The 24,973-nt window shown below is 50.6% G+C and overlaps 1 protein-coding gene across 1 annotated transcript in view; it reads right to left on the reverse strand.

Annotated features, from left to right (window-relative positions):
- The window catches only part of SLC30A8 (solute carrier family 30 member 8), a 408,809-nt gene that overhangs the window by 198,477 nt on the left and 185,359 nt on the right, over positions 1-24,973 (reverse strand). The window lies entirely within an intron of this gene.

Below are 24,973 nucleotides of genomic sequence, written 5' to 3' on the forward strand. Positions count from 1 at the left end.
TTGCCAGAAAAGACCTGGCACTGTAGAGCTAGTGTTCTATTTGCATGGACAGTATTTTTCCCACTCAGGTGTATTTGTGGAGGAATCTTTAAATTATCCAGGCCCCGATGAAGGGTGAGATTAAAAAAATCTTTAATTTCCCCTTTAGTCCACACAGGTATGTTTTTTACTCTTTTCTGGTCTTCACAATCTTTTGGTGTGAAAGTCGGCTTTGGCGGTACAGTTGAGATCCTACGGATTATAAACAACACAGTATTTGCAACTAGTTAGACGGAATGGTCGCTGTTTGTTCGATCTATGTATCTATCTATCTATCTATATTTGTTTTATATTACCTACTAGGTAGTCACAGTTAGGACCTAGTTTTCATAGGAAGAGTGTTTTTTGTTTTGTCAATAACTTTAGCGTTTTTTTACGAATTCTCGCGAAAATTTCAAAACTAATAAGGCGCTCACTTTGGGGGTCCCAGCACGTGGTTTGTCCATGTTAATTGCCATTAGAACTTTAGGCACAGCCATAGATCAAACTGCTGAACGGAATTACGCCAAATTTGGCAGGAGAGTAGATACTGGTCCAGGGAAGTGCCTATGTGTGATTTGGTGCACATCCATTCAGTAGTTTTAGGGATATTAACCAAAACCCAAATTTGTATATATAAGGGACGCAAAGGCTCTGCAACCCCTCCTGATCCCATGCTGAGATCTGATAGGCAGCCGAGTGCTACAAAATACAATAAAAATTAAGAGAAGGGGCAAGGTATTAATTTAATAACCTGACCCTGTAGGCCTTTTGGGGGGTAGGACAGAGGGAACCCACCAGGACAACAAAAGTTGTAAAAAAAACTTTCAGCTGAAGTCGCGCTGGCGGTGTGGCTCCCGCTGAAAAATGTTAAAAAAGAGAAGCTCTAGCTCCCGCGCTTTTTCATTTGTGAACCCCTGGGTGGGTCAAGTCCCAGGGGCATGTGGCCATTATTATTTAAAGCAAACTTGTGGACCCCAGTGCCCAGGGGACCAACACCTCCCAGGTTTTTTACCTTAATGCGAGGGCCCTATGGTTCCCTCACAGCCCCGGCACTGCCACCTTCTTGGGAGTAAAAGAAACAATTCAGGGGGCCTCACGGATCCCCCATCTCCCTGGGGTGTGTGATAGATGGCCTTCAGGGACCCCACCAGGCCCCGGGGACCACCACCTCCCCAGAGCCAAAATCTATTTTTTAAAAGCGTTTTGGGGCCTTGCTGACCCCTCTTGGACGGTTCTCGGCCCAGGGACTGTCACCTCCCCTGGGCAACTCCAACAAAAGAGGGAGGTTTTGTGGCCCCCTCCTGGAGCCAGAAATGGCCCAGGGGACCAGCACCCCCCAGGACACCCTTGGGACAGAGCTGTTTGCTGTGGCTTGATATAAAAGATATAAAAGAAACAATGGTCCTAGACCTCAATTTGAAAGCTGCAATAGTCAGTACCTAGTCAATAAATCCAAAACATTTAGAGCATATTATTATGATTCATCTGCTCATTGTATTAAATATTGAAGAAAGGAGAAAGAGCAACAGACCAAATTCAATTATTACCAAGCAATTTAATTCATTGCCAATCAAAGAGTTATTATTCGTTGTTCACATGAATATTATTGATAATTCACAATAGTAAACGATTGCATTCATAAGTGAAGGTGCCCCAAGAAGGAACGTGCAAAGATAGAAGTGATCAGAAGTGTTGTTGGTGCTTAAAGTATGAGGAAGAAGAATCTGAAGAAGTGACAAAGAATTATTTACAATCTTTAGCAAAGGTTAGGATCAGTGTTAAAATCACCGTCCAAACATACACCTGGCCACAATGATAATTGTATATATAGTCATTCAATTACAAAAATAGGACATGTATTCCAAATGGGCACATCAAAATAGGAATTAACATGGGTCCAGGTGTGGGCAAGGGGCTGCCCGTTTGCTGTGGCTTGGCAGATGTTTCAACACTCTCGCCAAGCCACAGCCAACACTCCGCTTCCAGCAAGCGAGAGCATTGAAAATTCCTTGCTTGCTGGAAGCGGAGCAGAATTGCTTTCAGATACAGGGAGCTGCATGAAAGCAGCTCCCTATGTCTAAAAGCAAAGCCGACTCCCGCAGGAGGCGGGGAGCCAGCAGGAACCGCTGCTGCCTTGAGGCTCCCCGTGGTCCCCAACAGATACGACTGGGTGCCCTGGGTGGGACCAGGGCACCCACAATGGAGGCCAGGCCCGGGTGTGTGATCCGCCCCCTTCCCTAATATAATTTAAAAAAATGTAAAATCGTCTGGCACAGGAGATGTCGCCAGAGGCCTGCCACCTTTCTCAACCACTGCGCAAAGGGGGCACCTGGCAAACAACTGAATGGTTGTATGAGTGGCTCTATGAGTGGGTGTGTGAGTGGCTCTATGGAGGAGTGAGTGGTTGTGTGAGTACTTGTATGAGTTTGAGTTGTGTGAGTAGGCATACGAGATATGTATGGGCATCTGGGTGAGTTTGTGAGTGGTTCTCTGGATGATGTCGTCAGGGATGTCATTTGAGTTGTTATCAGTGATGTTATCAGTGGTGTCACTGACCATGTCATAGGTGATGTAGCATCTGAGGTCATAAGCAGTGCGTTGCGGGGGTGTAATCCATACACAGATTCACTCACTGAACCCTTCACACACATACTAACCCATAGAGCAACTGTCTCACCCACTCACTCACCCATTCAGGCAGTCACACACCCGAGCACCCACCACACAGAGACTCTTACACCCATAGAGGTACTTGATAACCAATCACTTACCCAAACAGAAACTCACGTACCCACTCATACACCCATACAACCACTTAGACACCAACTGACAGAGATACAGACATACACATAACCAGTCACTCACCCATACATTCACTGAGATACCTAATCACTCACTTACGCAGTCAGTCACTCACCCATTGAATCATCCAAAAAGGGACTCATACACCCACTGATTCAACAATATACCTTGGTAAATATATTTAACACTCAAACGTTTTTAAAAACACTCACAGTCACTGGATGATGTCATCAGTGATGTCATTTGAGAGGTCATCATATAACTTATACCTAACCTTTGTTTATTCATGGAATTGATTTTTTAATGTTTTTAATAAAAATGTGTTTTAATTCGTAGTTTTTCGTGTTATTTATTTTGGTCTTGTTAATTTGAGTGTCGGTCAGTAAAATGAAAGAGTTTGTCATACAGTAGAGTAGAGTATTGTATCGTGAAACTGAGTGCAACGTAGTTGAATGTAATGGGGAAGAGCAGAAAACAGTGTTGCAGAGTGGAGTTGCATAGAGTACAGTAGTGTGTTGTAAAATGGAGCTGTGTAGAGTGGAAGGTTGGACAGTGGCGTTCTGCCAAGTGAAGTGTCATACAGTGGAGTAGAGTTCAGTGGAGGTGTGTAACATAGTGTGGAGTAAAGTATAAAACAGTGTATCTGCGTATAATGGAGTAGAGTGGCATGGATTGGATTATAGTGTAGCTGCGTAGCGTTATAATTGGAGTGGCATTTGTACAGTAGACCAGAGTGTTGTATCGTAGAGTATTGAAAAGTGTTGTTTAGTGGAATAGAGCGTTGTACAATAGAGTATATCGGTATAGATTGGATTTTAGAGTTAGACAGTGGTGTGTCCATAGATAGACTGAAGGAGATACTCATAGAGTGTCATATAGTGCAATTCGTTTTTATAGAGTGCAGTTCTAGAGAGTGGAGGAAAGTGTCGTACAGTGGAGTCGCGTAGAGTGCAGAAGCATACACTGTAGTGCTGTGAAGTGCAGTACCGTATAGTAGAGTAGCATATAGTGGAATTGTGTACAGTGGAATACCGTCCGGTCTAATAACGTGCAGTGGAGTTTAAAAGAGTGGATTACCATACAGTGGAATAGTGTTCACTGAAGTGTTGTAGAGTGGAGTGCCATACTCTGGATTAGCAGCCGCGGCCGCTGCAGGTAAGAGCAGTGGGGCTGGCTGGGAGTGATTTCGAGAGATGACTACGAGGGAAAACTATTTGTTTAATTTTCCCTTGTGGTCGTCTCTCGAAATCTCCCCCAGCTGGTCCCACCGCCCCCAGCTCTTACCTGCAGCTGCAGCAGCTGTGGAATAGCATACAGTGTAGTGGAGACTCCCTCCTGCGCTGGAACCGGGAATTCCCCAGTAAAAGACGCAGAGACATTACCTTGGAGGGGACCTGCGACGCTCCTCCCGGTGGGACCCCGGTGGGAGTCGGCTGCTCCCGGCTGCACCCCGTGTCCTGCCCGCCGAGGATCGGCCTTCTTTGGGGATCCTGAGCATACCCTGCACTAGGGCACTGGCACCGCAACTGGGGACCCGAGGGGCTGCTTTCTCGGCCTGGAGCTGAGCCACGAGGACTGCCTCAACACAGGGGTTTTTTCCCCCGCCGCGGATCCCCGGGGGTTCGGCCCGCCGACACGGGAGCGATATGGGTAAGCCGAAGGGCCCCAAAGGGGATGGGCCCCCCACTACGGACGCATCGGAGGACCCCGTGCAACCTGCGACGGATCTACAGCAAATGCAGGACAGGATCCTGGAAGCCATAGCAGCCACGAAAGACGCCCTGCACCACGATATAGCGCAGGTGTCGGAGGGGTTGGGGCTCCTGCGGGCTGACCACGCGAAACTATCGGACAGGGTCAAGGAGGCGGAGACCACCCTGAAGGACCTGGCGCCAGCACAGAAGGTGATAGATGGGAAACTAGCAGTCGCGCTCGACCGGATTCAAGCGCTTGAGAGGAGAGCAGAGGACGCTGAAAATCGCAGTCGCCGGAACAACGTGCGCCTCGTGGGCCTTCCGGAAAAAACAGAAGGGACGGACATGGTGAGCTACCTACAGGAATGGCTGCAAACTGTGGTGGCCCCGGAGGGGCTATCCCCGTTCTTCACGCTAGAGAGGGCGCACCGGGTGCCGGCGAGACCTCCGAAGCCGGGACTCCCCCCGCGACCTGTGATCATAAAACTGCTCCACTACAAAGACAGAGACTTGCTACTGCAGCGGGCGAGAGAGAAGGGCCCATTCCAGGTCGACAACAGCAAGGTGACACTATTCCCGGACTACACATTCGAAACCCAAAGACAACGCGCCTCTTTCCTTTCTCTGAAACTGGAGCTCAGAACGGAAGGCATACAGTCCTCACTACTATTCCCGGCCAGACTCCGGGTGCTGGTTGACGAGAACACCCTGTTCTTCCCGACGCCTTCGGAGGCTTGGGCCTGGTGGGACACCTACAAGGCTGGCACAGATGGGGCCCGGTTCCGGGCGGAGGAGGAGCGCCAGGGACGATCGCTTCGGCGTTCGAGGCGCCACAGAGGGTGTGGAAGAGGCTTGAAGGGGCCGACGAACTCTCAAACGGTGGGTGAACGGAAGGCTGCGCTGCAAGCGGTGAAAGAAGTATCGGGGGCGGCGATGGCCCATTCGGAGAAAGGAACGGGCTCGGAGGACCAGGGCACGGGCTCGGACACTGATTTATCTGAACTGGGAGGAGCCAGGGGCCCGAAGATCACGCCACAGACATCGGGGGAAATCGTAGAGGGTTGAACTTCTGGACAAGGTACCGAATGGGACTGAGGGGGGCTTGTTGAGATCATTATTGCCCTTGGAGCGGAAGGTTATGTGACTTAATTGTTTTTGGGAATTACTATGTGTGAATGGCCGGGGGGTCAGGGAACAGCGCTTGATAGACCCAGCGGCTTGTTGGCGCACCCCGCGGCCCATAAGGCCAACACAGCGCTGACTGTGTATTAGTCACTACGCGAGCACGTTGCTCGATTGTTTGGATGGGAACGATTCCTCTGAGATTGGATCCCGTTCTGGGGGAGGGTGGGCCTGGAGAGGTTGGGGTTGCTCTGGGGTTGACTTGGGGTTGGGCAGTTAGGGGTTACTTGGGGAAGAGTGGGGGGGGTCGAGTCAGTGATCAGGATGCTGCACACCAGTAATTCTCCTTTTCTCCATCGGGACAATGGCTAATGTGGGATTGTTGAAATGTGTATCATGGAATGTACGGGGCTTGCACACTATGGCGAAAAGACACAAGATCCATTCATACCTGGTTCGTAGAGGGGTGCATATAGCATTTCTGCAAGAGACTCACTTGACCAAAAAGGAGGGGGTGGCGCTCCAGCGCAGGTGGAGAGGCCATTTGTTTTACACTGTGTACTCTGCGTTTGCTAGGGGGGTGCTCATTTGGATTAAGGCGGGAATCCCACTTCAGGTGACTAGGCACACGGTGGATCCCAATGGGAGGTATGTGGCTGTTGAGGGACTGCTGAGAGGACGACACATAGTGCTCTGTAGCGTTTACGCACCGAATACGGAACAAGCGACTTTCTTTACAGGTCTTTCCGGGGGGCTTGCCAGCTATCTTACTGGACCAGTGCTGATGGGAGGGGACTACAATACCGTGGAAGATGTTACACTAGATAGATCACACCCACCACTCCGCACCTCCCCTGTACATCGGTTAGCGAGATGCAGGACTGACTGGCAGAAAACATGGGCCCTGACGGACTGTTGGCGCTCACAGCACCCCATTGAGCGCGATTATTCATTCTACTCCAGTATACATGACCTACACTTGCGACTAGATTCTTTCCTATGCTCCCCCCTGGTGCTTGCCGCAGTGACCCGCACGGAATACTTGACACGCACATTGTCTGACCACAACCCACTTCTCCTGACACTGGACTGGGTCACTGAACCCCCCAAGGTTTCGACATGGCAGTTACGACCCGACACGCTAGATGATCCACCATTCAGGGCTGAACTCGAGGAGCGGATTGGCCGGTATTTTGCGGAAAATGAGGGTACGGCTTCCTCCAGGGCGGTAGAGTGGGATGCCTTTAAGATAGTGGTGAGGGGACACTGCATCGGGAAATATGCGGGAGTACGCAAGACATTAATAGATGACTTAGACAAGGCTGAGCGTATTCTTCGAGAGGTTGAACTAGATCGACCGAATCGTCCTGAGCTACAGGAGTCAATGAGTGGGGCACGGGAAGCGGTAGCGGTGGAGATGGAACGCCTCCGTAGTTTCGACCATAAGGTATACCTAACGAGGACACTAGCTGAAGGGGACAAGACAGGGACACTCCTTGCTTGGTTGGCAAACCCCAATAGGCGCAGCCAACCGGTCTTGGCCTTACGGGACAGTGGGTACCACACCCTTACCACACAATCGGACATACTGGGCTGTTTTAGGGCGTACTATGAGAAATTATACGGAGCGGAGCCGAGTGATCGCGCTGCAGAGTTGGAGGTTTTCCTGAGCGACCTGCAGCTACCGCGCCTAGAGCGGGAACAAGCGGATGCTCTGGGGGCCCAATCGCCCTGTCTGAAATACGGGGGGCGGTGAAACGAATGGCGTGCAATAAAACACCAGGGATCGACGGATTACCCGTAGAGTTCTACGGGAGATACTTAGATCAACTAGCTCCGAGACTCCAGACGGTATATAATGAGGCCAAGGAAGCAGGCAGACTCCCCCGGTCGATGAGCGAAGCCATAATGATCCCCTTGCTGAAGCCTCGTAGGGAGAGCACAGACCCGGCGTCCTACAGACCGCTGTCAATGCTCACAACAGATTACAAAATACTGAGCACGGTGCTGGCCACCAGGCTCTTAACTCATATACAGGAGCTGGTCCATAAAGACCAATCTGGCTTTATTCCCACGAGGAACACAACACACAACATTCGCAGGTTACTGCGATTAGTGGACGCTCCGCCGCCTGCGGCGCGGTCCCCGGTGGTGTTGGCGGTCGACATTGAAAAGGCCTTTGATAGCCTTGAATGGCACTACCTATATACGGTGATGCACAACTTCGGCCTAGGGGAGGGATACATACAGTGGACAAGGGTACTCTACGCCTCGGCGAGAGTGAAAGTGGGATCGATGGTATCAGACCAATACGAGATACATCGAGGTACCAGACAAGGATGTGCGTTGTCCCCGCTGCTGTTTGCGCTCGCGATGGAACCGCTTGCGGCTCAGGCTCGGAAGGGGGCTTATTACGCCGGGCTGGCGCAGGGGGGGGAACTCCATTATATCTCCCTATACGCGGACGACCTACTCCTCTTTCTAGACAACACCGAAGAGGCAGTAGCGGGCGCTGAGAGTCTGCTGGAGCACTTTGGTAATATGTCAGGGCTGAGGGTGAACTGGCCGAAAACCTGCCTCTTCCCGCTGCGGAGGGAGGAGACGTGCCCCTCACTCCGCCAGACACTGCGATGGGAACCTCAATGCCTGGGCTACCTCGGAGTGCACATTTACCACGACCCGAAAGACCTTCTGGACGGTAACGTGGGCCGCTGTATCCGCTCACTGAAGGGTTGTATGTCCTTCTGGGCCACCTTGCCACTCTCAACGGCAGGCCGTGTTGCTCTTCTGAAGATGATTGCTCTGCCGCGTCTCCTATATTTTTTCCGATCCCTCCCGGTATGGATCCCCGGCACGATTTTCAAACAACTGAAATCAGCGGTGGTGTCCTTATGGGGTGCTGGCAGACATAGAGTGGCTCTGACGACGCTAACCCGCCCAAAGGACGAGGGGGGCCTCGCGGTCCCGGACTTCGAGCTCTATTATTTAGCGGCTCAGTTACAATTCTTCACGCAGGAGGTCGCAAGGGTGTATCGCGGCCCGGAACAGAGGAGAGAGTTCGGCACACCCCGTCATGTCCTTGCATACATCACTCTTCAGCAGAAACTGCTTCTGCGAGAGCTCTCCCTGGAGGAGCGGACCCTTCGCCAATGCTGGAACAGATCGCAGAGGCGGACCGGTACTGGGCACCCGTATGCTCCGGAAATTCCTCTGGACATGGTGACGGCGCTCCCGCATGGCGGCGATTGGTCGAGACTACACCTGTGGGAAGAGGCGGGGCTGCAGATGATAGGTGACCTCTATGAGGATGGGGAACTATCCCCATACCAGTCGCTGCAAGAACGGTATGACCTCCCGAGGGGGGACTACCTACTGCATGCAGCAATGGTGAGAGCCATACAGGCACATTGGGGTGAGGGACTGATAGAACCTACTACATCACTAGCGTGCCAGTATACCATGATGGCAGCGGGAACGGTTAAAGCTGTTACGTGCCTTTATCGCCGAATGCATACGGACGTCCTACATCCACTCACGACACTTAAAACTAAGTGGGAAGCTGACCTCCAATTAGAGATCCCAGACACTACATGGACACAATTAGTACGGCGAGTCAAGAAAGGCACTAGAAATGCGCGCTTCCAATTGATTCACCTATTTATACTCCACCGTGCGTACCTCACACCATGCAAGATCGCAGAGTATTTTCATGTAACAGATGCAACGTGTCCCAGATGTACTCTTGTAGGGGCTGCCCTGGTCCACATGTTACGGGGCTGTCCGGGGTTGCAGGTATATTGGACGGGAATTGAGGAGACCCTGAACACAGTCACTGACAGACAGTTACAATATAATAGCGCAGTGTCCATCTTACATTGGTTCCCCCACACAAAGAAGAATAAGCTGACGAGTAAATTTAGAGATATGGGGCTATTGATAGCCAAAAGTGAGCTGACCAGAGGGTGGAAATCGAAAGTGGCACCGACACATAGAAGATGGGTGAATGAATTCCTGAAATGGGCGACTGCGGAGGGCACGATACTTTACCAGCTGGCCCGCCGTAGCTCAAATGACAAGGCGCAGGAAGTTGCAATGTTATGGGAAATGCTAGTGCAGGCGCTGAGAGATAGTCTGGCAGAGGAAGAGGAGGGGGAGGAGACTCTAGACGAGACGCCCCGACCGGGATTAGACACGCCGATGGCTAATTCACCAGATGCACACAGCCAATAAGAAGCATTGACTCCGTTTTTCCTTTTCCCACAATATGGGTACCACGATTGCACCGATCACTGACGCAGACACAGGGAGGGACGGTTGGGGGGAGGGGAGGGATCTACGATCAGGGTTTCTAGAGTGGGTTACGTACATCACGATCAACCCAATAGGGTGATGTCACACTATATAACTAAAAGCAGAGTAAGGAGTTCCTGTTGAGCTTACAATAAGATCGTTCTCGATCCACACGGTGATCAGTTTGGAGAAATGACGCCGCCCTGCCTCCGGGATGTGGGCTGAATGGCTGTGTATCATGGAACTGGGAAACGAATATGACAGATTGCCACTGAACTGTATGGTGCTCACTGTATAATCCAATGTTTTGTCTATCCCTGCAATAAAAACAGTTTTACAAAAAAAAAAATACAGTGTAGTGGAGGACAGTGAAGGGGAATACAGTTGATTAGCATACAGTGGAGTGACGTACATGGGAGTGGTGCACAGTGCAGTGTTATAAACTGGAATATCATACAGTGCCGTCCAATGCAACTACGCAGAATGGAGTGTTGTATAGTAGTTTGGCATAGCTTTCAGTGGCCTATGGTGGACTGCCATACAGTAGAATAGAGTAGAGTAGCATTGCATACAGTGGAGTGGGATACAGTGGAATACTGTATAGTCGAGTAGCATACAGTGGAATAACATATAGTCGAGCAGCGTACACTGCAGTTGCGTACGGAGGAGTAGCGTTGACTGGATTAGCATCCAGTGTAGTGTATACAGTGGAATTGCGTACACTGGAGTGGCAAATACACTTCATGCAAGTGTTGGCAGCCATCTTGGGATTCAGTTTCAGCAGAGTCCCAAAAAAACACAAAAAAAGAGAAGTTGGTAGGGTAGGAATACCCTGACCCCCTAGGCCTCTTGAAGGGGTCCCGCAGGGACCCTGGATGAGGTAAAAAAGGATTTTTGGGGGGAATTTTTCACTGGAAGTAGTGCTGGGTCTGCAGTTCTGGCTGGAAAGAAAAGCGCATTGCTACACTTCTGTAATGTACGGTGCCCCCCTCCTAGGGCTTATGAAAGCCCCAGGGACCACCACCTCTCAGATATGAGCAAACAGAGCCCAAATAAAGGTCAGCATAGAGCAGAAAGAGTGAATGTAACGGTGTGAAACAAGTAGAAAGAGAGTGAACCCTCTGCAGCAAAGGAGACGTGATCTCCCAACCAGTAGTGCATCAGGGGAAGCGTTTACAGAGTGGTTGAGAAAGGGAGAGGAACCTCTGATGAGGTTGCAGCAATCTCACTGTGGGGGACTTACTTCTGGTAACAGGAGGGGTTCTTGGCCGCCAAGGGGACTTCATCCCCCTACCAGTAGTGCATCAGGAGGCACGTTTGCAGAGTGGATGAGAAAGGGGGCTGGGCCTCCGATGGGTTCTCAATAATCCTGCTGTGGGGGACTTTCTGGTGACAACAGTTGGAGTTCTTGGCCCACAAGGACCCTCAGTAGCTAAGGGGACTTCATCCCCCGACCAGTATTGTACCAGGTGGTGCATTTTCAGAGTGCTTGAGTAAGGGGGTGGGCCTCTGAACATATCTTAGCAGTCCCACTGTGGGAGACTTATGGTGTAATGAGCAGAAAATGGTGTAAAATCCACTCAGACACTCGTGCACCCATTCACAGAACAACTCAGATACACATCCACTCAAACACTCATTCACCCACTCACAGACCAAGTGAGACACACACACTCTACTCACACACCCACTGAGACATTCATGCACTCACTCACACACTCACGCTCAAATATTACAGGTTGCGGTTAGGAAATAACATTACAAAATGGTAGAATGTCACTGAAAAACAGCAACGTATGCAGGGACATTATAGTTAGGAAATAGAATTTAAAAAACCTTGGAAATTCACTGAAAAAAACAAAGGTTACAGGAACGTTATAGTTAGGAAATATAATTTAAAAAGCCTTAGAAATCATTGAAAAAAACAAAGGTTACAGGGTATTGTAGTTAGGCGCAGATTTTACTCATACAAAACCAGTGAAAGTGAATTATGTTATAACTTACAACCCCACAATGCACTGCTCATGATCTCACATATTGCATCACTCATGAAATGGTCAGTGACATCACTGATGACATCTCAAATTACATCATCCACAGATGCACTCACACACAACTCATATCCCATCCAACCTCTCATACTCCACTCACACCCTGCACAACTACTCACAAATCCATTAATGGACCCACACAAGTACTCACACAACCACTCACTTTTCTGTATAGAGCCACTCACACACAAACCACTCACTTACTTAGACAGCCACTCACTCACCCATAAAGCTACTCATACAACCAGTCACTTACCCATACAGCCACTCACACATTGATACCCTCACCCACACAGCTACTCACATACCAACATATCCTCCTATACAGCCACTCACACACACACTCACTGACCCACACAGGTACTCACACACCTACCTATATACCCATATAGCCACTCAGACACCTACTCACAAACAGATACACACAGTCACACACATAATATATGTTAGAAAGAGTATCACTCCTTAGTGGTACAGAAAGTATACTATTTTAACTTTTGTAAAACCTTGGCATATATGTTTTTTTAAAGAACTTTATTCGTGAATGTATACTCAGCACAATGGTGTACAGATTTCACATCAGATATGTAATACATCACGCTTTTCATTTTTCTCCCACGCTACAGATAGGGGGGCGGAGCCCCGTCCCCCGGTTCGGTTCCATCCGGGGTGGTATACATCAGGAAATGTCTCTGTTTCGATCAGGATGCATTCCTAAACCCTCCCTCTCGCACCCCAACTAACCCACCCCCACCCCACAAACCCTGGTGCTCTCTCTCTCCTGGTTTTGTTCGGTCTCCGCTCCCTGCGCCATCCGTTCTCTGCCCGGATTATGTAGCAAGGGTTCTTCCGACCCCCTCCATCCCGCCTCGGCGCCCTGTGCAACCCACATTGTTCCCTCGGGGCTGTTATGTACTCATATGTCCTGGGACAGGGGCCGATCTATACCCTCCAGCTCTAACAGCATGACCTCCCAGTCTAGTGCCATCGGGGCTTTCCGCCGCCCGCCTTCCTCCTCTTTCCTAAGGGCCACACATTCTATTCTACCCCATTTCACCACGTCCGCTCGCCATGTCTCCACCCGGGGCCCTCTCGGGGATTTCCACCGCATTGTTATGTTCCTAATCGCTAACAGAAGGGCCAGGTCTAGAAACCGTAGCTTGGTTTTTAGTGGTTTAGGCCGAGGCCGGGCTCCCGTCAGGCAGTACAGCGCACTCCCCTTAACTTGGATCTGGGATATCTCTCGTAGCGTTTGGCACACCTCGGTCCAGTACCCGCTTAGCCGTGGGCATGACCAGAGCATATGGAGGAAGTCCGCTTCGTCCGCCTGACATCGCGGGCACTGGTGGGAAGCGTCGGGGAACATCTTGTGGATCCGCACCGGGGTGAGGTACGCCCTGTGTAGGATCATGGCCTGAATATATTTAAATTTCACATTTCTGGAAACTCTCCTCGGGTGTTCTAGGGCCAATTTCCAAGTCCTATCTGTCAATTCTTCCCCTGTGTCCCTCGACCAAGTCGCCCGCAGCGTGTCAAGGGAGAGTGCAGCATGTGCCCTGACCCCGGTGTACAGCCAGCGCACTAAGTGGCCGCCAGCCCCCATGTAGTGTATCAGATGTACCAGTTCATGCTGCTGTGGGTGGGCGCGTTGTGGAGCCCATATCGTCCTGATGTAATGGGAAACAGTGGCGTGTAGCAAATAATGTCTGTCCGAAGTCCCTGTTGTATGCACGAAGGTGTGGTGGTCTAACAATTGGTCACCCCCAAAGAAACTGCCCACTCCTTCGATCCCACTTGCCGTCCATTCTCTAACCGCGTATCTGGTAAGTCGCCCTTGTGGCGTCGGGATACCCAACAGTGGGATATTATCTGCGTAAGGCAGGGCCGTGGACGTGTAAGCCAGTGCCTTCTTCCAACATAAAAGGGCAGTGCGGAGCAGTGGGTGGCATCCATGCGGGATCCTACTCCTGGGTCGTAGCAAAGCGTGTAATTCACCCCGGTCAAGCCGACCCTTCGTCCAACCTATTTCATGGAGGTTTCTCCCGGCCAGCCAGTAGGACAACCACTGGAGTTGACTTGCATAAAAATATCCTTGAAAGTCAGGGGCACCCAGGCCCCCTTGGGAGGTACTGAGTTGTAATTTTCGCAGGCTAATCCGCTGTCTGCCCGATCCCCATATTAGGGTGATCAATAAGGATTTAAGGGAATCGAAAGTGCGGCGCAGAATACACAGTGGCAGGTTCACAAAATAATAAAGCAAGCGTGGCAACATGACCCTCTTCGCTATCGCTATGCGGCCCATGACCGACAAGGGGAGTGAGGTCCAAAATCCGATACTGCCCGGGAGACCAGTGATGGCCCTATTAATATTACCATCTAGTTGGTCTTCCGGTTTCCTATATATGCGAATACCCAGGTAATTAAAGCTGGATTGGGCTACCGGGATCTCATCGGCGCCAAACGGCATGGAGGGCGGGCCAGCTTCCTCACGGAAATAGAATCCCACCGATTTGTCCGGTTTAATGGCCAGTCCCGATATCGTTTCAAAGCGGCGGAAGGTGTCACACAATAGCGTGTGGTCAGCTGCCAGGTCTCGGAGGTACAGTAGCATGTCATCCGTGTATACGAATAGAATATGCAACGTCCCCGCCACTGGTATGCCCATCCCCTCCGCGTGTTGTCGAAGGGCAATGGCTAAGGGTTCCAGCGCCAGCACGAACAGCAGTGGGGACAGGGGGCAGCCTTGCCTGGTGCCACGATGGATTGTGTATGCGTCCGACACATACCGTCCTGTTCTGGCCCTGGCCGTGGGATTAGTATACAGCAACCTGATCCACCGCAGCAGCAGGGCCGGAAACCCAAATCGACTCAAGGCCTCAAACATAAAGGGCCAGGAGAGCGAATCAAATGCTTGTTTGAGGTCCAATGCAATGCATCCGGCCCGCTGCAGCTCAGGTGGTGACGCGGTCATGATGGCGTGGAGACGTCTCGTGTTGAAGGAAGTGCTGCGCCCCGGCAGGAATCCACATTGATCACAGTGTATAAGTGTGGTCAAATGGGGTTGGATACGTAGGGCAATAGCTTTACTCAGAATTTTGTATTCTGTGGCCAGCATGAATAAAGGCCTATAATTCGTCAATTCCAGGGTATCCCTATCCGGCTTTGGAATAGATATCACTATGGCCTGCATGGTCGAGTGCGGCAGGTGACCTTTCTCGAAGGCCTCCTTATAAATTCGTTCCAGGACCGGTACCAGTATGTCAGCATAAGTAGAATAGAACTCGACAGGTAGTCCGTCCATGCCCGGGGTCTTATTTCTGTTCAAGTGTTTAATCGCAGCGCGTATTTCGTGTGGGGCGATGGGGCCCTCCATCAATTTTTGTACCTCTGCCGACAGTTGAGGGATAGGGAGGTCTCGCATGAAGTCGGTCATGTATGTAGGATTGAGTGACTCAGTCCGGGCGTACAGCGCCTGTAAGTGGTCGTGGAATGTCCAGTTAATGTCAGATTGTGTGTCCGCTAAGTCTCCCTCCCGGGTACGGATTTGGGTAATAACTGGGATGTCCGGTTTATCACGGATCATGCGGGCTAATAGCGCCCCAGAGCGGTCCGCTTCTGTGTGCTGTCGGTGCAAGTAGGCTTTGTGATCAATAATGCGCAGTGTCTCAAGTGTCTCAGTGTGTACAATGTTTTGTTCCTGTAGGGCCTGTTTTTTACCTGGGTCCTCCCCCACCTCCCGTTCCAACTCTGCCAGCCTGCCCTCCACGTCACACAACTTCCGGTGGATCTCCTGCCTGGCACCCACCAGCTTCCCAATCACCACTCCCCGCATAACCACCTTCATTGCGTCCCAGGCCACCAAATTAGAGGAGGCAGTATCCCAGTTGACCTCTCAGTACTGTGTTAGGGCCTCTGAAAGGGCTGCCTTGAACGGGCCATCCTCTAGGTGTTGGGGTTGAGACGCCATGTAGAAACTGGAGTCGGGACTCTGCCCCAGGAGATAGCACATTTGAGGGGTCTGTGATCCGAAAAGGTCTTCGCTAAGTATTCCGGGGAGTTCATCAGCGGGACCATCGTGTGGGAGCATAGGAATCGGTCAATCCGTGTGTGCAGGTCGTGTACGGGGGAGTAGAAAGAGTATTCTTTGTGTGTGGGGTGCCTCTCCCGCCAGACATCCTTTAAGTTCCAGCCCTCCACCCAGGACTTGAAAATGTCAGTAAGCTTGGTTGCACTAGCAGCCTGTAGGGGTGGGTGTGATCTATCGAGGGCCAGATCCAGCACAGCGTTCCAGTCCCCACCGAGTACCCAGGGGATACCTGCCCACAGGGAGAGTGCCCTCCCGACCTTTTGTAGGAATAGTTCCTGTTCGTAGTTCGGGGCGTATATACAACCCAGGACAACCATTTGGCCATCCAGGTTCCCTTTAACCAGGATATATCTGCCCTGGTCATCCGCTTGCTCCTCTATCGCATTAAATGGTATTCCATGGCGCACCCAGATAGTGGCCCCCCTAGAGAACGCCAAATAGGATGTAGAATATATAGTCCCTCTCCATTTCTTCCAGAGCTTCTGAGCTTCGGAGGTCGTGAGGTGTGTCTCCTGCAAAAAGGCGATCTGTGTCTGCTGTCGAAGGAGGTAAGCGTGGACCCTGTGTCGTTTATGCACCGCCCCCAACCCTCGAACATTCCAGGAAGTGACTGTATACACACCTGATTGCTCAGCCATGATCAGCAGGCGGTAAAGGCAGAGTCAGAGGTGGTCGTGTGTCTAGGATCCCGGGGAGCCGAACCCAGGAGAGAGCACCTATAAAAATTAGCAACATTGCAAAACCAAACTTGGCACAGCCAGTGAACATAGCCGAGCCCAACCTGAACAATAAAACCATAAGGAACCAAATAGTTGTGCCTACACCTTGGGGGGGGTCGGCCCAGCGCACATGTATCCATTGCGTAACCAGTCACAGTCTCCGCTGGCTCAGCAGTGGCCCGGCCAGGCACTCAATGCTATAGGGGAAGTGAAGTGTGATTACAGACAAAGGTGTAAAGTCAATGACAGGTGGCTTCCGGACTCATCCCGAGGCACCCATTACTGTGTCCCCTCTAAGGATGAGGCATGCTTTCAGCTTGGAATCAGTGACCATTCCACAGTCCTCTCTTCCCCCACCCGCACAACCCGGATCCCAGTAGGGATCTATCTCCCGAGATCTAATTAAACAGAAAAGGATACTCTGCATTAACTGCTGCAAAGAAGTAGGTTCGGGACCTCACTCAGTCAATCAATTGTCCATGAGTTCATCAGCAGCCCTAGGAGTGATCGTAGGAAAAAGCAGCACACTGGTATCGGAGTCTGAGTGTCCAGTGGTATCATCAGAGTCTTTTTTTTTTTTTTGCCGGGTCCTCCCTGAAGGTGCCGGCAAGTGAGATGGCCTCCCGTCTTTCGTCCCTCTGGTGGGCCGCGCTCAACATTCCCTTTTCCGGATCCTGACGAGGAGCGGCGGCGTCCTCCCGAATTCCTGTCCCTCGCTCCCGCGTCTGCCTCCTGGGATGCCTCCTGACTGCCGTCCAGTCCCATCACCTCTAGCCGCTCTTCAGCATCTGCAGGGCTCTCGAAGAAATGCGATTTCTTCCCATGAATGACCTTCAGGCGGGCGGGAAAGAGCAAAGCGTATTTCAGTTGCGCACTCCGCAGTTTCTTCTTCACCTCCAGGTAGGTTGCCCGCTGTTTTTGCACCATATTCGTGAAGTCCGGATAGAGTGACACCCTCTGGTTCTCAAAGTGGATGGTGGATTTTTCTCGGCTTTCCTCAGCAGGGTGTCCCTATCCCGATAGTTAAGGATACGGACGATAAGAAGGCGAGTAGGGCGCCCCGGTCGGGGCTGTCCCGTCGGAATCCTGTGCGCTCGTTCCACACAGAAGTATGGGGAGAGGCTGTCCATCGCCACATGCTCTTTAAACCATTGTTCCATGTACTCCTCCGCCGCTCGGTTCCTCACATTTTTCCGGCAGGCCAATTACCCTGATGTTATTCCTCCGATTGCGTCCCTCTGCGTCCTCAACCCATTCCATCAGTGCATTCACCTGACCCCGGAGGTCCTGGATAGATTGGCCGTGGTCGGCCACCGTGGGCGTAAGGTCCGCTATTGCCAGTCCCTGATCCTTGACCTTATCCGCCAGCTTGCCGTGGTCCGCTTTCAGGATGGAGAAGTTGTTAGTGAGGGTCCCCAATTGTTGTTCCAGCGCCTGGCGGGAATCACGGATCTCTTGGAGGATCAAGTCCAGTTTGTCTGCCTGTTGAGTGGACTGGCCTGTCTGGTCAATCGAGCCGGGTCCGTTTCCACCCGTTCCGGCTCCCGTTGGCCCTGCCGAGTCTCCCGGCCCTTCCACGTTCCTCTGGCCCTTCCTGACCATGTTGCGTCCGGTCCTCTCTCTGGTCGCACCTGGAGTCGTCCGGCTCCCCGGGTTCAGCAGTTCAGCCTATAGGGCCAGGCTCTCTGTACGTCTATCGCAGAGGTCCCGTACTGGGCCCCCGAGCAGGAAATGGCCACCAGCAGCGCCAGCCAGCTTCCACCGGGTTGAGTCGAGTGGGGTCCAACTCCTCCCAGGTGCCCCCCAGGCAGCAAGCCGCACCACAGCCAGGCCCTCCCCAGCAGACGGCCAGTACTACAAGCAGGAGTCTTATTCCGTCCCAGCCCCCTCGTGTGCAGGCCCACAACGTATTTGGAAGCACTGCCTCAGTTCTATTGCTTGCTTCCCGGACCGTCCTCTGGCAGCCGGAGGTCAAAGTGGGGGGCGGGAGGGGGGAAAGAGCGGCCAGTTGATGCGGGGCAAGTCTGCACCGGGTCCCCGATGGTCCGTGCACCACGAGGGCTCGGCCGTCACCACAAGGCCTCCTCCCGGTCGTTCCCTACAAAATGGCGGCTCTCCCTATCCCGGGGCCTCGCCTGGGCTCCGGGACCGGCTTCTCTCCCCCTGTCCTCCTCACCGTGGGCTATCAGTTCCTCTGCTTCTCAGTGCCATCCGCGAGGGAGTATGTATCAGGCTCCAGCCCACGTCAGGGCCCCGGCTCCGCCCCCGATCCGGGCCGTCGCCCTCCAGCCTGTCCCCAAGTCCGGTGTGCCGCGTCCGGATCTCCGCAGCACTCTGCCTCCCGGCTTTCCAGGCCCTGTGTCTTGGTCAACAGCGCGTCCCGCAGAGGGCTTTCCCCTGCGTTTCACTCCGCCGCTGCTCGGCGGCTCGTGCTCCGGGTGCAGTGCCGCCTCGGGTCTTCGTCCTGCAGCCAGCCGATGGTCTCCGTCAGTCCGTATATCTCGGATCAGGCCCGGCCGGGCACGGAGCTCTAGTGGAGACCGTCCGACATCGTGGCTGTTCGGCCACGCCCCTCCACCTTGGCATATATGTTTAACATTAATAAACATTTACATACTTGCTGCATGTTCTCCATTTACATATTGTAGTTCTTTATTGTATGCATGTCACGTGTAGCTTTTCGTGTGAATATGCCATTGATTCATGTGTTGGTCTTTCTCGCTCTCTTGGTTGTTTCACTTTTTAGTTATGCGACAGTGGCATCTCCCTTATGGTTTGAGAGAGGATTCTCTTCTTTCCCAGTATAGGTAAGATGATTACGAGAGTTCACTCACTGGACACTGCTCTGCTTTGACATTAGTAATGTTTGTATTGTCTATTCCTTGCAGACAAACAGTGGACCCACAACATATACGGTCCATCAATGTTTGTAACAGGCTAATCATTTGGTGGACAGTGTATTTTGATTCGCTATCAATTATTGGTTTTGAGCAAATTGACTATTTGTGGGTATATTTGCTGATAACCCCTGGTCCTCTACTTTTTAATCCTGTCCCAGAGGACCACTGAATAAAGGTTGTTTGGCCTTCTATAGACAGTTTTACTCACTATCCTCTCTGCACTCTCCCCTTCACTCACTATCTACTATTGCTCTCACTTTCCCAAAACACCTCAGCTTCTCCTCTCTCTTAGGGGAGTTGTAGCCCACACCAAGAATCTTGTGGCCTTGGTTTGAGGAGGGAACCCAATTGCATGTCATCTTCAGGTTTAAGAAGCTCTTTTCGAACAGTTACATAATACATTGTTCTACATAAACATTACAACATAATTGTGTGCAGTGTTCCTCTTTCCTTTTATTGAGCAGATGTACTTTGTGTGAGGTTCAGTTATGAACTGGGAGTAGTATGTCATTGGTTGTGCCCCTCCCATCAGATCCTCTGTGTGTTTATGATGTTATAATTAGGCTCAGGTTACACACGCACAAAACCATAGGAATTCAGCAGTTATATTTACCTGAGCTAACTATAACTTACGCCCCTGTAATGCACTGCTTATGACCTGACATATGAAATCACTCGTGGCATGGTCAGTGACATCCCTGATGACATCAACATCTCAAATGACATCACTGATGACATCATCCACAGAACGCCTCACATACAGACTCACACCCCATATATCCTCTTATATACCCACTCACATATCCATTCACAGACCCATACAACTACTCACATCCACTCACTCATCCATAGGGCCACTCGCTCACACAGCTACTCACTCACTCTTACTGCTACTCACACAACCACTCACTCACCCATACAGCCACTCACACAGCTACACACTCACCTATACAGTTACTCACACACTCACGTATTCACCCATTCAGAAACTCACATACCTACTCACTCCTCCCATACAGCCTCTTAACATAGTCACTCACTCACCCATACAACGGACTAACACACCCGCTCAAACACCCACACAACTGCTTACATCGCCATTCAGATGTCCATACAATCACTCACAGACCCACAGTCACTCACACAGACACTCCCTTTCCAATACAGCCACTCACACACCAAGGTACTTTAAAAAAAAAAATTAAAATACCTTTATTGAGAAAAATCAAAGCAGACACAGTACATCGTGCAACATCGCAGTGCAATATACAAAACAGAAAGCAAGTCAAGCATTCCATTACATATAGGCATCAACTGTCAGCACAGTAAATAATCATGAGGATAATGTCACAGCTCCATCTCATCAAGGTCCCTCCCTCGTGGGGAAACACAGACAAAGCGGTGTCAGCAGTGAAGAGTGAAGGCCTAAGGAAAAAGGGGCCGGAGCGCCATTTGCAGGGGGAGAGGCAGTCACTGACCAGCACCGGCGGCCGCCGCGGACCAAAGGCCGGCGGGGAGCGTGGGAGAGGTAGCGCCACTAGGGTGGGAATGGGAATGAAGGTAGGTAACCAAATGACCCTAGATGTCAACAGGTCGGGACCAAGCAGGCATTAAATCCCAGAACTTCGACAGGAGAGTCTGGCACCGAGAGGCGTCCTCCAGCCAACTCTCAACCTTGGGAGCAGGCCTACGACCCCAACACATGGCCACCCTACGCCTAGCAAGGACCAGCAGAAGCGCAATCAGATGGCGGGAGACGTCAGGGCAGAATTTGACAAAACCGCGAAGGCACAGAGGTGGTTCGGGGCACACCGTAGCGGCGGTAATGTCAGAAATGGCCGAACACACCGCCTGCCAGAACTCCGAGACCCTAGGTCAAAGCCAAGCAAGATGAGCGAATTCAGCCGCAGGAGCAGCAAAACCAACACAATTGTCACCAGGAGTGAACCCGAGCTTGTGGAGCTGCACCGGGTTGCGGTAAAACCTATGCAAGTACTTGAAATGGAGTAAACGAAGCCGGTAGTTCGGTGACAACTTCTTCGTCTGATTACAGCAATACAGCCAGTCAGCTGGCAAGATGTCAGTACCAAGATCAGCACCCCATTCCTCCCAAGCATGATCAGAGGAAATGGGGGCAGACACTAGAGTGAGGGCATATAATTTGGTGAGTAATTTGTGCGGGGTCCAGGAGGTATAGATGATCCAGAGCCGGCTTGTTGGGTGGGGCTGAGGAAAAGTAGGATGCAGCTTCCAGCTCGTTACGCACAGCTGGTAAAATAGGAGCGTGTCCAGTGGCCCCAAGGCGTCAGGGAGCGTATAAAAGGTGTTCTCCGGATAATAGTCTGCCACCATCGTCAGGCTCAAGCGCGCCGCATTCCTGGGCATGCTGGAGGCCTTAAGGGAAGGAAAATCCGGGTGATTAACTATGGGCACGGAGTTATCAGAGAGCAGAGGGATGCCAGACAACAGGCCAGACCAGGCCCATCGAAGCGCCTCGACCGTGTCACCCTCAGCCTGAGGGCGCATCACGGGTGCAAACAAAGCTCTGGACAGAGGCCAGGGAGAAGCTACATCTGTCTCAACAGCGACATGAGGCTGATAAGGGTGATCCAAAAGTGCCGGAAGCTGGCCTGTGCGCACAGGGCATAAAGCCTGAAGTCAGGCATGCCCATCCTGCCAGCAGACATGGGTAGAGTAAGGATACCGTAAGCTACTCTTGGCTGTACCCGCCCAGACCAATGAAATGATTAGGGAGCATAATTTGCAAATAAAAATGAGAGGTGAAGGGGATATTTAAAAACAAGTTAAGGAATTTAGGAAGAACAACCATTTTGGCGATTGCGATACGGCCGGCCAAAGACAGCGGAAGCCGGCTCGAGGATGGAATCCTGGTTTCCGACCAGTCCACCGCACACCCAAAGTTTGATCTCCACAGTTCATCCAGGTCCCTACTGAGCCAGATGCCCAAATAGAACGTGGGGCCGGAAGCCCACACAAATGGATAGTCAGATTGAGAATGGCACAGTGGCATCAGTCAAGGGGAAAAGAACCGACTTGCTACAGTTCACCTGGATGCCCGACAGCCCACCAAAGCGAATGATCTCCCAGACAAGAGGGCTAAGGTTCTCTTGAGGATGATGGACATAGAGCGTAACGTTGTCCGCATACATTGTGACGAGCAGGGAACGGAACGAGAAACCAATACCCCTGTGGCTATGGTGCTGCCGCAATCTGGCAGCCAGGGTCTCTATCGCTATAGCAAAAAGCATGGGCGATAGCGGTGTAGTGTAGTTCCTATTATCCCAATAGGCTCTGCGCATTGGAATAATATCTTCAATAGTATAGACCTAGGGCAGAGGTTAACTAGGTCTTCTACCGACGAAATTAGACTTAAAGTTTTGTGTTTGCCAGCTAGCTCAGAGTTCACTAGAAACTTTCTCGAATAGGCAAGGAGGATTTTAACCTCCCTGGATAGACAAGAAGGGATTTAGTTTCTGACAACCATAGAACATGACAACTTTGCTCTCCCCTAATCAAGAGTGTATCTCTAGAGTCGTGTGAAAACAATAGACAACTTATTTTACTCAGTCAGTACGTGCATTCTTAGTTTCACCAGTTTGTAGAGAAATAAGAGATGGGCGTGGTTCAATAAAAGATGTTATTTATTGATCAGTCTCTTTTCTCATACAAGAGAAATGAATCGCTATTATTGCAATACTTGTAGTTAAGTAAAGTGCATACAGTAGAGACAAAATTATAAAATAATACTGTAAAAGCATTGATATGGTTTCTGAGCCATATGATACTTTAAAATGGATAAAATAGATACATACATATATACATTTGACTAATCGTACTCAACTGGTGCTTCTAACCACGCCTACCCCAATGTACCTGACCTAAGCCTAATACGTGGGCGGGAGTAGATAAGTAGCAGTTTAAGTTAAGTTTGTTTTGCCAAGGGACTGACTCGAGAATTCTCTGCAAGGGGTTATTCAGTTCTGTACCTGAGATCTAGAATGATGGAGGGCTGGTATCTCTTATCCCAGGTCTTGATATTCCAGCTGCCTGCGAGGGCTGCTTGGAAGCGCCGGAGCTGGATTTCTCGGCAGGAGAAAGGCAGCGTCTCGTTCTCAGCGCGTCAGGAAGGCGGGGCAGCGTCTGTGGGCTTCGCTCTCTGCTGGGCTCCTCAGCACGTCTCGCTGCTCCGATCTCGTCACCACCGCATGTGTTTGCTTAAGGCAATGTCGGTAATATTTATACCTGAAAGGTGCCGAGAGTGACGTAAGGATGGACATATATACGTCAATAAGGATGTCATATGAACGGGCTCGTTCGCACATTTTTTTGCTGAAGTTCTCGGTGAAATCAAAACAATGGCTATGGGAATTTCCCAGGTCGCTGTAGGTTTGATTTGTTTTGAGAACTCCGTATGCCTTATCAGGGGCTGGAGGAATATCGCTTGTCTAATTAGATGGCATGCGTTATGACCTAATCAGATAACGCGCTTCTGTGCCGTGGTGTGGCTTAATCAGATAACGGTTTTTGCACCGTTGGATGGCTGCTAGTTAATTATTAACCAAACCAGGGTCAGGAATAGGGGAATCGATACAGTACCTATAGGAATACATCACACCCACTCCACGTAGACTATGTCCATATTTACAAATCTAGGCATAGTGAATATCAGTAGCGTTTGTGTATACCGTGCCACCCCAAAAATACATTTATATGCATTCCGGAAATTGGATTTTATAGAATATATGAAACACAATCACATATACTGTCACGTATACTATATGCACAAGCTGTCTAATAATGCTAAACATATAACGCATATTTCTAAATTCAGTATCAATAAACGCGAAAATTACACATGAAATGGCTCTAAATACAGAAGAAAAAAATGCGAGACCATTTCATCACAATCATAAATTTATGTATAACAGTGCTAGCATAGCGAATGTCTTGTGACTACCTAAAAATAGAAATTTAGTTCTCTAAGAATAACGTCTACTTTAAGCAGAAGATAAGTGTCCCAAAAATCGTAAATATTTTGGAATTGGGGAAAAGTGTTTGCAGTCTGAAAAAATTATGAGAGAATTTTTCATATCGCTTTTCTTTAAAAAGTTGAAGGCCAAATTCAGCATGTAGGGAACTCCGAGTGCCAATTTGCTCAAAGTTATTCCTGCTGTTCTGGTGAAAACATTATATCATTTAGACTGTTGAAAAAACTGTCAACAGCTTCTTGCGTAAGTTCCACTAATTCGGAAAAAGTTGTTACCAA

Source organism: Lissotriton helveticus, chromosome 4_1, assembly GCF_964261635.1.
Source record: "Lissotriton helveticus chromosome 4_1, aLisHel1.1, whole genome shotgun sequence".
NCBI classification, from domain to species: Eukaryota; Metazoa; Chordata; class Amphibia; order Caudata; family Salamandridae; genus Lissotriton; species Lissotriton helveticus.